Below are 14,389 nucleotides of genomic sequence, written 5' to 3'. Positions count from 1 at the left end.
CTAGGGCTCTTTTAAATAGGCCTTGTATGAGATTAGGGAGGTGATGCCCCATTATAATAATTGTAGCTTGGCTACCGTTCTGGTTTATAATTTGATTTTTCAAATATATTGACATCTTTCTTTAATTTTTCTGCCAAGTTGTCGATTGGATGAGTTATTCATAGCATGCCGAGGGATTTAGTGGTTTTTATAGAGAGATGGCCACTTTTGTCACCTCATATGGTCCGAAATAGTTCTGAGGTTAGTTTGGAGAGGGTTGGTGACCCCTGCCACAATTGAGCAGTCTCGGAGGAGGATTAATTCTGTCATTGGCAGAGCAGTGATGGAGAGGGATGGGGCTATATTGAGGCATCACAGAATTTCTTTTTTGATAGACATCTTTTCCAAAGTGATGGGGTACATCTATCCAGGGGAGGTTTGGAGTTATTTGCAAGGGACTTGGTGGAGGTTTTGAGAGGTTTAGACAGTTAGGGCCAAATGTAATATGGTGAGAGTTTAGAAAATATGTGAGAAAACTCTCACATTTTTAAACTCAGCCAATGTAATAAAGTCACAGAACATGCAAACGCGCATGTTTTTGAGACTCAAAAAGCTCTCAAGATTTAAACGCTCATCCAGGTGTTTCTCTTGGGAGTTACCCATGCAGCTGGGTTGGGCTGGAGGCCAAAGACCTTTGTGAGTTGCATTGGAAGGGGGCAGTGGGTCCAGTGAGTTTAATTTCTAGTGGGCTAAATAGGTCCTTCTTTTGTTATTTTCGCATATTGTATTTGTTTTCAAGATTTGCCAGGTGCTAAGCCATTCATATCACCACCACCATTTTTTCCTTCCTTAGAAGGATAAGTATTTTCATTAGTTAAATAAAAGATAGTTTAATTTAAATAGGTTCCTATTGTAGTAACAATAAAAAACTGACCCATTCCTGGCAATGCACTGTGTCTGACTCTTTATTTTTACTTATAGGATGTGGCATGATGTGTGCGAGGAGTGTGCTTGGTGATCTGACCATAGAGGATTTCAGAGATAAATTAGGGGAAAAGCCTGATGAGTGGAAGGCATATACATCAATATTAGCAGCATCTAGTTATGTTCCCCCTCCAGCCTATGTAACACAGAGAATTCCTGTTAAGACAAAAGACCCAGAGATTCCAGACTCATTGGAAGCTATTCTTTTAGCAATAGTGGCATTAGCTAGCAACAGAAAACCAAGTGCACCTAAGGAAAAAGATTAATAAAAAGAGAATTACTATTTAATTCTATAGCATAATTGTATTCTACATATCAGACAGATGAAAATGGAATGTTACCATTACATATGTTAAGCAACAAAAATGAAAAAAGTAGGGCTATTACCTGGGGCACTCTTGTGAAATAATTATAATTGTATTAAAATATCACTTTTATTTGACTTCAAATAAAATAATGTAGTACCATACAGTTTAATCATAATAATCAGATAATGTGCATCCATCATCTGTAGAAATCAGACTTCATAAACATTGTGAAATCTGGTGGCGAATTGTTAATAAATTGTACATTACACAGATTAAAGCTTGATATAAAGTGTTGATACTATATAAATAAAATAAGTATTGAATTGTATTTATAATGCTTGGCCGTGTGCAAAAACAATCCCAAGTTTTTATTTTCATCTACAGCACCTGGTATTCCCAGGAGGTCACCCTTCCAGGTACTAACCAGGCCAATTACTGTTTGGCTTCCAAGATCAGACGAGATTGGGCAAATCAAGTAATGTATGGCTGTAGGTATACTGGTATAGGGAAAACTGCACCATTGCCTGGTCAAAGCAATATATATGTAGGACTAGATCAATGTATAGTCCATTTTATTAGTAAATAACAACATTCAAAAAAAGTAATGCATAAGCAAACTTTATTTGTTACACATGGATACTCAATATATCAAGGATATCACCCGATTATATATGCAGGTAATATTGCGTGTTTCTATGCGTTTTAATCTTGTTCAAAGGCAAATCATATGTTATATACATTTATAGAAATCGCATTTTGAGCATATCACAGAGTATCCTATTGTTCAATATAGCATGTAACAAAATATAGCATTGTTTATCAATCAAGCAAAGAACGGTATTCTATACACCAATATAGCAAGATTAAAAGTCAGACTGACTGTTATATTCTAAATGGTGTATCAGGCACAAATTGCGGAACAGGTATCTCCCTATTGGGGTACAAAAATAAAGAGAATATTCATGAAATTGCAGCTAGTAAGTGAAATATCACTGTGAGAAGTCACATAGACAGAGTGCATAACAGGTGTTTCATTAAACAAATAAAAAATTAATACAAGGGGTTATCACGATTGGCAACTCCTGTCTCTGCAAAGATTACTATAGACTATTATAATAAGTCCATTGTGTATATATGCTTGAACCAAACCTGGTGAGCAGAGTCACTGTGGAAAAAAACACATGAACCTGTAAATGTGCTATTACCCAAGTCCTGGATACGGAGGTCCTGGTGTGTGTGCATGCGAGTAAATACAATACCAGTTCAAGCATAAAGTAGCTAGGAGTCCAGCCCGTGCACTGACTGTATGACCATGGAGTGTGTAGATTTCAAAGAAGACGCGTGTTTCGCCTGGCTGAGGGCTTGTTCATCTCATCCAATTTCTACAGATGATGGATCCACATCATCTGATTATTATGATTAAACTGTATGGTACTACATTATTTTATTTGATGTAAAATGAAAGTTATTTTTTAATACAATTATAATTATTTCACAAGAGTGCCCCAGGTAATAACCCTACTTTTTTCTCTTTTGTTGCTTAACATACGTATTATTGGGCTTTGGGAGCACCACCAACAATTATTGATTATATAAATTATTTTATTAATGTCGGATGGTTGGTATATTTTATTGAATCTATCTTAAGTTCTGTGCAGAATCTTCCTTCTTTTCCCATGTTACCATTACATCACAGATCCCATAACTCTGTTGCATAGCAAGGATAGAGATGGTATTGAAGGTACAGTAAATATACTTATAATACTTTTACCCCCACTTATGATACACCATGTACTGATGATAATGGAAATTTAGTTCAGCATCACTAAGAGAGAAATAATGACAATTAGTACTGCACAAAGAGAAGAGTAGTACTTTAATGGGAACAGATTATGCCAAAATACACACAGATATCATCAATACAATAGGTAGGACATGAAGTATTGGTGAGTATAGACGTGGAATCGCTATACACCAGTATCGGTCATGATGACGGCATAGCAGCCATGAAGTAATTTTTGATGATGAAAGGTCTTGATGATTTCTACAAATTTCTCCTGAGGCTCCTTAATTTCATACTGTACAAAAATTACTTCACCTTTAACGATCAATTCTTCTTGCAGACCAGAGGCACAGCAATGGGGGCAGCATATGCCCCCCACCTATGCCAATGTATTCCTAGGGTGGTGGGAGCGAGAGGTAGTATTCTGCAAAGACAATGACCACCACACTGAGTATGTCATCACATGGCTTCAATACATTGATGACATATTGGTGATCTGGAAAGGCAACTCAGATCAGTTGGTCCAATTCATCAATACTCTCAATGACAACAATATAAATCTCAAATTCACTTATAAAGTAAGTCCTACCAGCATATCCTTTTTGGACTTAAGGATATACAGGGACAAGGACAATATGATAGCCATAGAACTTTACAGCAAACATACAGCGACCAACAGTCTTCTGCACCATGCAAGTTTACACTTCCCCCCTACCTTGGAGAACATACCTAAGGAATAATTCCTGAGACTTCAGAGGAATTGCTCTGATAAAGCAATACATTAGAGCAAAAGTACTGAATTGACCAATCGTTTAAAGGAAAGAGGTTATAGCATAAAAACCATTAAAAAGTGAGCCATTTTGCCTCCATAACAAACAGAGAAGATTTAATTTTTGGTGGGAGAAAACATAAGGAAATTACCAAATCAGGCAATACCAGGTTTGTAGGTAATTTTGGTGGAAACTGGAGGAGGTAAAGAACTCAATTCAAAAACACTGGCCCATATTACTGTCTGACACAGATTTGGCATCAAAACTTGACAAAACAGTACCCATGAGCTGGAGAAGGTCAATGAACCTAAAAGAACATCTCACAAGGAGCCACTACACAAAATATCCTCCCAAAAAACCTACTGTGACAGGGACCTAGCCTTGTGGTTCATGTAAAATATGCAACCACACAGTTAATATAAAAAAATCAGAGATAAATATGGAGAAGACATCAAATTAAAATACTACATCAATTGTTGAAGCAATAATGTCATCTATTGTATCATGTGCCCATGTGGATTGAAATACATCAGCATTACATCACGCATGCTCAAACAGAGAACACTTGAGCACATGGGTACCATCAGACATGCGGAATCAGTTGTGGCTAAAATGAAGCAATTAACCACAATAGCATGACACTTTCAACTGAAACATGGAGATCTGAGAATATGTGGTTTAGAAATTGTGAACTATGGTATCAGGGGGAAGATGCTACTAGTGAACTCCTGAAGAAGGAAAGCTACTGGACCTTTAGACTTGGTAGTATTACTCATATGAATGAGAAGATCAATTTCAGTGCCTTTCTATGAACCATTCCTTTTTTAAGGAATATTTTTACTTACTGCAAATCAGAATGCATGTCATTTAGGCAATTTGATTAACTAGAATTCACTAAGGAATATATTTGTCCTATGCTTTGATTTAGATTGACATTATCATTTTTAATTGTTCACATAGCTAAACACAATTTTATATTATTATTATTATTATTATTATTATTATTATTATTATTATTATTATTATCTATGTATGTCACTTTATAGTATATATATCTTACACCAATCATGTTCAATGCAATCACTCACCATCCAGCTTTACACAATATTTCACAACACAGGCACCACCTTTCACTTGCTATATTTCCTTAGATGAATTTGACACCTTTTTCACACAAAAAAAATGTATACCTTTTTATTGACATTTTTATGGCACCCTTTTACTATAAAACACTTCAAAAAATAATTGTTTCCTTTTTCTTTCTGTTCTTTTCCCCTTTCAATTCTTTTCTCCCCTCATCTCCCCCTCCCAAATACATATACACACCACTCAGGTGTTAATCTCATGCCTATCATCATATTAATTTAATAAGCAGCACTATGATAATTCACCACTCAGCAGCCTATATTATTCAATATATGTGATTACTAAGGTTACTTTATTAAATACACAAATATAAATTTTTACTAACTACCACATTATTATAAGTCCCACCATTTTCTTCCCTCCTACCCCACTGTTTTCCCCTCCCCCCTTCTTTTCTTCTTTCATAGGTCAAACTATTTAATATGCAAATAAATAGATAATTTCATACCTTAGGATAATAACCCCCCCCCTCTTCCAAGGTTTGTATACCTTTATTGTCATTGTTATTGTGATACAAAAAACACAAACCTTATTGAAGATTATATATACCACCACATGACTTGTCGTTTCATTCTTTTCAAAAAATGTTTAAAAAAAAACATTTATTCTTATAAACTTTCCTAGAGCTAATTTTACTGATTCTAATATCTAATAAAGCCTGCTCCTAATTATCAACCAGATGATCTGTGTTGAAGTCCACAGTCATGCTTTGCTTCAGGCAAACATTGACAAATTTTTAATTTCTGTTGCATATATTTTTCATTAATTATAGTATGTTAACATTAGACCAAATATCAGTTATGTACTGTAATTTCTAAACACTTATTAACAATAATGGATCCATATATTAGATTAAACTCACTGCTAATATGGTTACTGTCTCATTGACATGTCAATCACCTAAAAGAGTCTCATGACTAAATACTATGCATGGAGATAGCTGATTGACTTAGAACCCTGTTAATCTAAAGGGTGATTGTTCTGATTGGATGCTAACTGAACTTAACCAGGATAGTGAGAATGGGGGATCAGGTGACTTGTTGTGAACAAGCCTAACGTCGAAACACGCATCAACCACTTCCCTCCCACCGTCGGCCCAGTCAAATGACTGGCAGACACGCTGACAAGACTCCCAGCTACATGCTGACTGCACGCTGATTCCTTATCCGGCGCTGACTTCCAGCCGCACGCTGACACGCAGTGTTACATGGACCTGGCAGAGAGAAGAAGCACTGTTATTCTTACTGCAATCGGGCGAGATGAGTGCTCAGCACAGCTAACATGGGAATCAATTACCTGGCACAGTCTGAACATATGAGCAGGACCTTATACAGGTTACAATACTTTCTGGTGGTGGTTTTGACTGATCTGAGTGAAATTAACCTCTGCAATACCAATTGGCATCAGGGATTTCTAACTCACACTACTAAAAGACCTTTAACAAACCACCACTGTACTATCATTTATTTAGACACAAGCTTCCCCACTCTCTCATCACTGGTTCAATACGTAGGAATCGGATAACAGGTGAAAGCAGAAGTGGGGAACACTTATAGTGTCTTACTTATACTTACTCATGCTACAAATTTATATGTATTGTGAATTTGTGACATACCTGCTATCACATTACAAGAGGAGATAATTATGTGATGATTTACATATTATTTTTGGTAGGATTGTTTTTTTTTTTTGTGAACAGTCCTATCTTCAATCACTAGATACCATTTTTGTATCTCCCATTGTGAATATTAGACATTGCTAAAAACACTGGGTTCTAACTTAATAAACAATCAATGTGATACTTACCACAAACCAGAATGAATGCTATATTTAGGCATTTTGAGTAGCAAGATCCCACTAAGCAATGAGTATTGGTACTGCCACACAGATATATATTGCACACTTTTATATATTGTGCTGCTATTGTGCTGCTATTAGGGACAAGTGCAATATTGAGGACACTTGTTTCATACAATTTATTTGCCCTCTACTGCAACCAAATGGGATATGTGCTATATAGAGTAACACTTCTCAGCAGGGATCTGTGCAATATTGATGACAAATAACATATGCACATAGAGTTTGGTGCAATATTAAGTACAAACGTCCAGTCTGCAGATCTGTGAATAAGGGAACTATGCAATATAGAAGATTGAGATATTGTGCAATTGATTAACCCTACACTGCTGCCATATAGCATACGTGCAATTAAATTAACATTACAAGTGTTTCTACATGAACGACTATCAGATTACAATCAAATGATACATACTGTCACTATTTATGTTGCTTTCAGACGGAATGTGTGAAATTGATCATAAGCTGCTACCAGAAGGGATAAATGCAATACTAGAAATGTGAATAGAATTGTATTATCAGATGCATAAAAAACAGATGCGGAGGTGAATATTTAAATTCATAATTTCTTGTACCAATGATATAAACAATTTCATGGGAGGTGTGCAATAATTCTAGCGGGCCTGGCGCTGCTGAGGAGCACTTTGGAGACAACAGACATGTAAGTATAAAGAGTACATGGGTGCATGGTGTGAGGTGTGGGTCCCATGTGAACCGCACACCTTACACCCATTATAGATATGCCCCTGCACAGAATCAATAAGGGAATATTGGGTAATTTAAAACATAGGTACAAAAATATGGAGATATTTAAAAGATATTTCAACAAAAATTGATTTTCCCAATGCTATCCAGTGCTATTGTTTGACTTGGTTGACTATTAATAATCCCCTATGGCAAAAGTTCCAGAAGGTCTAGCAGCTTAGGTGGTACATCAAACTACAAACTGAGGGCCTGATTCAGAGCCGGACGCTCTGACCAGAGCGCTCGCTCTGAATCAGTGCCCTCCTACCTAAAAATGGAGCAGCCTCTTGGACGCTCGCATAGCTGTGGGTTACCACCCACAGCTATAGCGAGCGACCATGATGATGGTCGCGATGGTCAAGACCATCGCGACCATCAGGCTTGCGATGAGACCCTGTGGTAGGGTCTCGCTGCCGCAAGCCCTGGACTGATTTTGGCTCTATCAGAGCCAAAATCACTCCCACTGACATCACTAGTGATGTCAGTGGGGCCGGACCCAGACGGTAGGCGTTCCCATGGGAACGCCTCCGTCTGGCAGCCACGCCCCTGGCATGCCCACCAAAGGGGGCGTGCTGTCACTCACCATCGACAGCACGCCCCCTTTGGTGCGAGACCCCGAGCAACGGCTTCCTCTTCGCTCGACGGGTCTCGCGCATGCGCACGACGGAGCTCCCTCCGTCGTGCGCATGGACATTCAGGCACCATCGACCCGCTTGCGAGCGTCATGCGCTCGCGAGCGGGTCTGAATCAGCCCCTGAAACTGAACTCAAGCAGCTCAAGATACTTATGATATGGCTGGGCAACAGAAAAGTAAAAATGCTATTACCCATCGCCGAAGATTTGACAAATCACAAATCATTTGTTACAATTGTCAGAAGGTGGGGCACTTTGCCAGTGATTGTAAATGCTCAAAGAAACCCAGAAAATTCCTTTCTAAAAAAATACACCACAGAAATTGAAGAAGAGTTTCAATGACTGGATGAAGCAGCCCCGTTAACACTATGACATTAATATGTTGTGATCCTAAAGAACCAACTATTGTCTAAACATTCATTACTGATTGATAGTAGGGGTGTGCACCGGACACTTTTCGTGTTTTGTGTTTTGGTTTTGGATCTGGATCTTTCTTCGTGTTTTGGATCTGGATTGGTTTTGCCAAAACCACCCTTCCGTGTTTTGGGTTCTGGGTTTTGTGTTTTGGATCTGGATTTTTTCTTAAAAAATAAAAAAAAACGCTAAAATCACATAAATGGGCCTTTTTTTGTTCCTACGCTATTAATAACCCCAATAACATTAATTTCCACTCATTTCCACTCTATTCTGAACACCTCACACCTCACAATATTGTTTTTAGGCCAAAAGGTTGTACCGAGGAAGCTGGATGACTATGCTAAGCGACACAAGGGGGCGGCACAAACACGTGGCCCATCTAGGAGTGGCACTGCAGTGGCAGACAGGAAGCCAATCAGCATTATGGTGCCCATTTGCATGTAGCACGAACCCGGGAGATCCGTGCTACATGCATCTGTGTGATTGGCACAGAGCAATGACAGGTCCGTGAGACCCGTCTGTGCTGCTGTGGTAAAAAAAAAAAAAAAAAACCTGTGTAAAAAAAGAAAAAAATGGCGTGCACCCCCCCAAAAAAGAGCAACCAGCCCCGGGCATTAGTAACCCAGTGCTGGGTGTGCTTAAATACAGGGGACAAACGACGTAGGGGTCCCCTGTACTTAAGCACAACCAGCACCGGGCTAGTCAGAACCAGCGCTGGTTGCCAAAATACGGGGGACAAACGACGTAGGGGTCCCCTGTATTCTGCGCAACCAGCTCTGGGCTCTGATCCGGTCCTGGTTCTGGAAATATAGGGGACAAAAAATGAGTAGGGTTCCCCTGTATGTTCCAGAACCAGCACTGGACTTTTTCTAGCGGGGGGCTGATGCCACAGCCAGGGGAGCCCTTTCACCGGGCCCCCCAGCCGCAGCATCAACCCTGACCGCTAGTCAGCCCAGGCCGGGGATCCCTGGAGAGCTGGGGACCCCCCCAATAAAGGGGTCACCCTCTCCAGGGCACCCCAGGCCCAGGCTGATAGCCCGGGGCTATCCCCGCCACCCCTGGTGGTGGTGGGTGGCGGGTTGATTGTGTGGTGTGGTGTAAATAAAGAATATCAAACATTGTCTTTACAAGTAGAACTGCAAGTCCCAGCTAGCCTGCCCCGCATGCTGGTACTTGGAGAACCACAAGTACCAGCATGCAGGGCATTAAGGGCCCACTAGTACCTGTAGTTCACCTGTAAAAAAAATGTTTAAAAAAACACAGGACACACACACCGTGACAGTATAAGTTTATTAAACATACATACACACACACACATGTACACATACTCACCTATGTAACCTGTAGCATCGGTCCACTTGTCCGGTAAAGTATCCCTAGGGGACCTGTGAAAAAAAACATACTCACCATCTCCTATGCGAGGTTCTGTCCTCTTCGTTCCAAAGTAGGCATCCCCGGACTTGGCAAAAAAAAAAACGAAAACGCGATCCACGAGCTTAGTACCGTTCTATAGAACGGTACTTCCCGAATGAGAGCTTAGCGGCGGGGTATCACCATGGAAACCCCGCTGCTAAGCGTTCATTGGCTGAGAGAGGTCATCTCCCGTCTCTCAGCCAATGAACGGCTCCCTCCATTGTAGTCAATGGTGGGAACCGCAGGGTAAACTTTAATAACCTTGCGGCTCCCAGCATTGACTACAATGGAGGGAGCCGTTCATTGGCTGAGAGAGACGGGAGATGGCCTCTCTCAGCCAATGAACGCTTAGCAGCGGGGTTTCCATGGTGATACCCCGCCGCTAAGCTCTCATTCGGGAAGTACCGTTCTATAGAACGGTACTAAGTTCGTGGATCGCGTTTTCGTTTTTTTTTTTTTGCCAAGTCCGGGGATGCCTACTTTGGAACGAAGAGGACAGAACCTCGCATAGGAGATGGTGAGTATGTTTTTTTTCACAGGTCCCCTATGGATACTTTACCGGACAAGTGGACCGATGCTACAGGGTTACATAGGTGAGTATGTGTACATGTGTGTGTGTGTGTGTGTATGTATGTTTAATAAACTTATACTGTCACGGTGTGTGTGTCCTGTGTTTTTTTTAAACATTTTTTTACAGGTGAACTACAGGTACTAGTGGGCCCTTAATGCCCTGCATGCTGGTACTTGTGGTTCTCCAAGTACCAGCATGCGGGGCAGGCTTGCTGGGACTTGCAGTTCTACTTGTAAAGACAATGTTTGATATTCTTTATTTACACCACACCACACAATCAACCCGCCACCCACCGCAACCAGGGGTGGCGGGGATAGCCCCGGGCTATCAGCATGGGCCTGGGGAGCCCTGGAGAGGGTGACCCCTTTATTGGGGGGGTCCCCAGCTCTCCAGGGATCCCCGGCCTGGGCTGACTAGCGGTCAGGGCTGATGCTGCGGCTGGGGGGCCCGGTGAAAGGGCTCCCCTGGCTGTGGCATCAGCCCCCCGCTAGAAAAAGTCCAGTGCTGGTTCTGGAACATACAGGGGAACCCTACTCATTTTTTTCCCCTGTATTTCCAGAACCAGGACCGGATCAGAGCCCAGAGCTGGTTGCGCAGAATACGGGGGACCCCTACGTCGTTTGTCCCCCGTATTTTGGCAACCAGCTCTGGTTCTGACTAGCCCAGTGCCGGTTGTGTTTAAGTACAGGGGACCCCTATGTCGTTTGTCCCCTGTATTTAAGCACACCCAGCACTGGGTCACTAATGCCCGGGGCTGGTTGCTCTTTTTTTGGGGGGGAGGACGCCATTTTTTTCTCTTTTTACACAGGTTTTTTTTTTTTTTTTTTACCACAGCAGCACAGACGGGTCTCACGGACCCGTTAGTGCTCTGTGTCAATGACACAGATGCAAGTAGCACGGATCTCCTGGTCCGTGCGTGCATCTGTGTCATTGAAATACACAGCAGCACAGACGGGTCTCACTGACCCATCTGTGCTCTGTGTCACTGTCAATCACACAGATGCATGTAGCACGGATCTCACGAGTCCGTGCTACATGCAAATGAGCACCATAATGCTGATTGGCTGAGAGCCGTGACAGACGGCTCTGTCAGCCAATCAGCACTTTGCCCATTAAAGGCAAAGGCATTTTTTTTAAAATGGCCGCTCGAGGCAAAACCTCGAGATCCGACAGCAGATCTCGAGGTTTTGCCTCGGGAGAGGGATCCGGGGCAGACAGGGAGATCCGAGCTTGGGCTCGGATCGCCCCGGATCCCCGAAGTTCGGGTGGGTTCGGTTCTCAGGGAACCGAACCCGCTCATCCCTAATTGATAGGGTCACTGATAGGGTCACTGGGCTGCAAGGTCACTTATAACAGACAAAGGGCCTGATTTAACATGGATTGCACATGCTGCAACGATCGCACAAAATTGCGATCAATCCAAGAACTGCAAAAGGATTTAAGCACACCACCAGTACGCAGTTGCACATGCAATCACAATTACAAACATGAACGCAAATACAATTGCAACCAGGCATGATCGCAGCTGACCACAGATTCTGCATACTGTAGCTTAGGACCTGAACCAATTTATCACATCATTCAGTGATCTTGCTGTTATGTGCAAACATAATTAATGCAAATTGTCCCTTTGATCTGGCCAATTTACTCCTATAACCTACATAAAAAGACTAGTTGTACAAAGCTTTTTTTCCTATCAATCAGTTGTGTGCAATGTGTACAACTAGAAAAAATTATATATAGATACAGTGCATCCGGAAAGTATTCACAGGGCTTCACTTTTTCCACATTTTGTTGAGTTACAGCCTTATTCCAAAATGGAATAAATTAATTTTTGTCCTCAAAATTCTACACACAATACCCCATAATGACAACGTGTAAAAAGTTTTTTTTGAGATTTTTGCAAATTTAATAAAAAAACTAAATCTAAGAAATCACATGTACATAAGTATTCACAGCCTTTGCCATGAAGCTGAAAATTTAGCTCAGGTGCATCCTGTTTCCACTGATCATCCTTGAGATGTTCCTACAGCTTAATTGGAGTCCACCTGTGGTAAATTCAGTTGATTGGACATGATTTTGAAAGGCATACACATGTCTATATAAGGTCCCACACTTGACAGTGCATGACAGAGCACAACCAAGCATATCCAAGGAATTGTCTGCTGACCTCTAAGACAGGATTGTCTCGAGGCACAAATCTGGGAATGGGTACAGAAAAATATCTGCTGCTTTGAAGATACCAATGAGCACAGTGGCCCCCATCATCCATAAATGAAAGAAGTTCGGAACCACCAGGACTCTTCCTAGAGTTGGCCGGCTGTCTAAACTGAGCAATCGGGAGAGAAGGGCCCTAGTTAGGGAGGTGACCAAGAACCAGATGGTCACTCTGTCAGAGCTACAGCATTCCTCTGTGGAGAGAGGAGAACCTTCCAGAAGGACAACCATCTCTGCAGCAATCCACTGATCAGACCTGTATGGTAGAGTGGCCAGATGGAAGCCACTCCTTAGTAAAAAGCACATGGCAGCCCGCCTGGAGTTTGCCAAAATGCACCTGAAGGACTCTCAGACCATGAGAAACAAAAATTCTCTAGTCTGATGAGACAAAGATTGAACTCTTTGGCGTAAATGCCAGTGGTTATGTTTGGAGGAAACCAAGCACCTTTCATCTTTCAGCAGGACAATGACCCTAAGCACACAGCCAAGATAACAAAGGAGTGGCTTCAGGACAACTCTGTGAAAGTCCTGTGAAAGCCCAGACTTGAATCTGATTGAATATCTCTGGAGAGATCTGAAAATGGCTGTGCACCGACGCTTTCCATCCAACCTGATGGAGCTTGGGAGGTGCTGCAAAGAGGAATGGGCGAAACTGCCCAAAGATAGGTGTGCCAAGCTTCTGGCATCATATTCAAAAAGACTTGAGGCTGTAAATGCTGCCAAAGGTGCATCAACAAAGTATTGAGCAAAGGCTGTGAATACTTATGTACATGAGATTTCTTAGTTTATTTTAATTAAATTTGCAAAAATGTCAAAAAAACTTTTTACGCATTGTCATTATGGGGTATTGTGTGTAAAATTTTGAAGACAAAAATGAATTTATTCCATTTTGGAATAAGGCTATAACATAACAAACTGTGGAATAAGTGAAGCACTGTGAATACTTTCCGAAGGCACTGTAGATAGATAGATAGATAAATAGATAGATAGATAGACAGATAGATAGATAGATAGATAAATAGATAGATAGATAGATAGATAGATAGATAGATAGATAGATAGATAGATAGATAGATAGATAGATAGATAGATAGATAGGTAGATAGATAGACAGTACTCCATATTTTTTTATTAAAGTGTATTGTTTTAAATTAATTTAATACAAGTTATGTGTCGGAAATGTGTATTTTTTTTGCTGTGTGTATTATTGCTATACTAAGCTAACCTATAATAATTACAAAACATGTTATATTGCATAAACGATTTTTAGAAACTTTTAAATGATTAAAAAATATATATATACTGTATATTACAATAAATTAAAAATTCTGTCTACAGAGTCTTGCATGGGGCCCAAATACTCTCTTATGCGCCCCATCTCTGTGACAAGTGCCTGCTGACACTCGGGCCTCTGACGTTCTACACCTGAAAATGAAAAGAAATACAGCACATCAGCATATTTCTGTTATTCTATGTACAAATGCAAACAATAACATAAAATACAAACTCATGCCCAAAATAAAGTATAGTAAAGATTATCTAAAAAAAAAATTAAATTCACAGTTTA

General features: G+C 40.7%; 1 pseudogene; it reads right to left on the bottom strand.

Annotated features, from left to right (window-relative positions):
• Window positions 1-1,646: 1,646 nt before the first annotated feature.
• On the bottom strand, window positions 1,647-1,765 carry LOC148507434 (5S ribosomal RNA; annotated as a pseudogene).
• Window positions 1,766-14,389: the final 12,624 nt, after the last annotated feature.

The sequence above is a fragment of the Taudactylus pleione genome, unplaced genomic scaffold (genome assembly GCF_031769625.1).
Source record: "Taudactylus pleione unplaced genomic scaffold, aTauple2 ptg000393l, whole genome shotgun sequence".
NCBI lineage: Eukaryota > Metazoa > Chordata > Amphibia > Anura > Myobatrachidae > Taudactylus > Taudactylus pleione.
Note: the sequence above shows the minus strand (reverse complement) of the source record. Positions and strands in the feature narration are given on the sequence as shown.